The following is a 3,201-nucleotide window of genomic DNA, read 5'->3' on the forward strand; positions in this document are numbered from 1 at the left end:
AGTTTGTGTGTGTGTCCGAGGACAATATCAGTTGGAATTCAAGCTCATTGCTTTATAGTTAAAACTGGGTATTTGATCAATGTTTATGTTGGCAGTTCTTTGATTAGTTTTTACTGTAAATGTATTGAGTTAAGGTATGCATACGAAGTGTTGATGAAATGCCCATGAGAAATGTAGTGTCGTGGACGAAACTGCAGTTATAGCTTTCGGGTGCCGCAGTCGTGATGCTGTCCCCATCGCGAGATATTCTTGGCACAAGCATACTCCTTAAAAGCACAAAGGAGAGAGTGATATTTTTTATCTTTTATTTGAGCTGCTAAATTCAAACAGGCCGAGTGATGAAACGTTTGCTAGGGAGCTAGCATCATGCACAGGAGCCCTTCAGACCTCAGTTAGTTAGCACATGTCTAAGAAAGAGGAGCAGGTAGCTTTCTCATTATGTTTGGACTAAGCTAGGAGCAGGGGTGTTGGAATTTTGGTGTTTTGTTTCCAGATAAGTCGTATACAACGTAGTGAAAGTTTCTCATTGTTGGTTTTTGATGTGGCTGTTTAATTTTGGGTGTTTGGTCGCAAGGACTAGAATTGCAATATTGGTCCTGATGGGGTTAACTAAGATTGGAAAAAGGGGGTTGTAATCATGATAGAGGTGATCTTACTAGAACCATACGACTTATCCTTCTGTTTACAGTAGATTTGTGAAATTCGGCTTCAACTAATGAAGATTAAATCAAGAACTTCGTAAAACAGCACTCAACTTCTCACCGAACCATCATACCCTGTAAATTCGGCTTCAACTAATGAAGATTAAATTGTTGTCTAGTTGAGTTTTCTTTTTTGCTTGTCAACTCTTACTACAAGTCAATCGTTAGCATACATGGTGTGACGATTCGTACGCATACCGATAGTTTGGATGTGTTGTTGCTGCTTGGTTTAAATTTTTGGGCGCAAAGTCCGTTCAAACCACTTCGGAGAAATTTCACTATTTTTTCGAACCACTTCAGAGAAATTTCACTTTTTTCGCCACTTTGATTACCAACGCTTCTTGGAATCTTCAACAGAATGCCCATTAGAGCATATGGTTTCTAACATCGAAACCTGTTTCCCTGGTTTTTAGGTTCCCACCTCTATGAGTTTGTTTTTAGGCTGTGTTCCAGTGAAAACTATGTTATCCTAACTGTCGCTTTGTGTTCCAGGAGCAATAAAACTTTCTAAAGGGAAAGGGAAGGCCATTTGTGTAGCCAAGGGAAAGAAATCAATGTTGGATGGTAATTTGGAGAAGATTGTAAGAAGATAAACTTTAACTCTTAAATGCCATTCTGTTATCCCCTTTCGGAAAAAAGAGGGAAAAAAATTCACATCTCTCTCTGTGGCGGAGCACACATATCTCCGGAGAACTTTTGGTGATAATCAAACCCCCCTTCCATGTGCTTCTGGAACAACTTTTGGTGAATGGTTTTCTACATCTAATGCTAGGACTCCAGTTGTCACAGGGGGAAAAGGTGGATTTTCTGCATCTAATGCTAGCATACTATCCGCTTAAGGGTTTTTGACCGGGACCGGGAGGGCTTCAAGGCTGTTTTGGATGAGACTATTTTGGATTAGAGAAGCCCTAGACAGAGACCTCCTAGGGTAGAAGAGTGCCAGGGATTTTGTAGCTTGAATTTGCTTATGAGAGGTATTTTAGTATCTCTCTTCTATTTGTAGAGGCTTTGAAGTGAAGTAGAGGGCTTCTGAAGTAGAGGGCTTCTGCAAACTTGCTTCTCTTCTATTTGTAGAGACTTTGTAGTGCCCCCCCCCTCTTGAATGGCGTATATGACTAGAACTTGAACATCGAAAGGAAAATTTCACAATCTACATCACTTACTTCTATGTTGGTGAAACTTTGTTTGGCTTCCATTTATTGAGCCAAACCTATTTGAAGCGTACTCACTTAATTCTTGGAATTTTGAACATAATGCCCATTGGAGCCGTCATCTGATGAATTGCAGTGTCCTGTTGCCATCGAAACCTATTTCCCTTTGTTCATTTCGAACCTGTCATCTGATGAATTGCAATGTCCTTTCGCCATGTGAGCATGAGATAATTGATAGGAAAGTTTTGAATATTAGTGATGAGGATTGCCATTTTACTTCGCTTGGCAGGGACTGATAAATAAATTGATTAGTCTGCTTCATGATTGTATATTTACCATTGAAGTCCATACGCATTGGAAAGTATGAATTGAACAGCTTATATTCCCAAAACTACAAATGCTTGCCTTTATGTTACTGATTTTAGTGTATTTTGTGTAGCATGATTGTGTTAGTTCTACATCTACACTTTCGTGTGTTCTTTATCTTAGCCCGTTGCCATAACTGATGGCTTACTCTTTGTTTTTTAGTTCTTCGTGGCGGGGCAAGGACCAAATAAACTTCTACTTTGGCCAAAGGTCTAAGCAACTGTATTTGGTCTTTTTCTTTTTATGCTTTTCCAGAACATCAGTTCAAACATTTATATGATGTGAATTTGTCAGATATTATCAGTTACTATGAGAGTCCTTCATAGAGATGCAGAAGAGAACAGAGTATCTTTCAATCCGAGGCCATATACATATCAACAGCAAGAAATGATAGGTCCTGTGAAGTTTGATGCAGATGGAATGACAAGGACCTTGAACTGGAACTAATCCCCTCAGTTGAGAGACAATGTGTCACCGAAAGTTGCTGAAACCAATTAGTATTTTTAGTAACAGTGGTTGCTCTTCCATTTGGGTATTTTAAATTTAAAAATGCTAGGTATAACAAATTTGGGTATTTATTTGCTATGCAGTTAACTATCTACGATTTCCCCCTTCTTTGTTGAAAAAAAGAAGGTTAGGCTCCTGTAATAAAAGCCCTAAAGAAGTGTATGTCGGTGATGACACATGTGGCTTTCGATAAAGAGGGTCAATTTGGATGCAAACTGGTGTGTATTTGTGGTGTGTATTTGTGAGAAATTGAAATATTTCTTTTCGTCACCATTTCACACGATTAAAGGGGAGTGCTTGGTATTTACTGGGATTCCATAAGCAAATTGATAGTTTTTTGTAGCTGGCTTAAAAGTTTAGTTGGGAGAGTACCGTAAGCACGAGTAATTCTCTTTCGTGCCACTAAGAAGATGATAACATACTACACACTAATGAATCGATTTAGTGCTTGAGCAACTAGTTAGCAAGTGCCTTAG

The 3,201-nt window shown here is 38.9% G+C and overlaps 1 long non-coding RNA gene across 1 annotated transcript; it reads left to right on the plus strand.

The window, feature by feature from the left end:
* Positions 1-1,339: 1,339 nt before the first annotated feature.
* On the plus strand, positions 1,340-2,933 carry LOC131333331 (uncharacterized). The gene is made up of 3 exons (XR_009201774.1): positions 1,340-1,675; positions 2,381-2,428; positions 2,513-2,933. It is a non-coding gene; the product is annotated as an uncharacterized LOC131333331 (long non-coding RNA).
* The last annotated feature ends 268 nt before the right edge of the window (positions 2,934-3,201 follow it).

The sequence above is a fragment of the Rhododendron vialii genome, chromosome 7a (assembly GCF_030253575.1).
Source record: "Rhododendron vialii isolate Sample 1 chromosome 7a, ASM3025357v1".
NCBI lineage: Eukaryota > Viridiplantae > Streptophyta > Magnoliopsida > Ericales > Ericaceae > Rhododendron > Rhododendron vialii.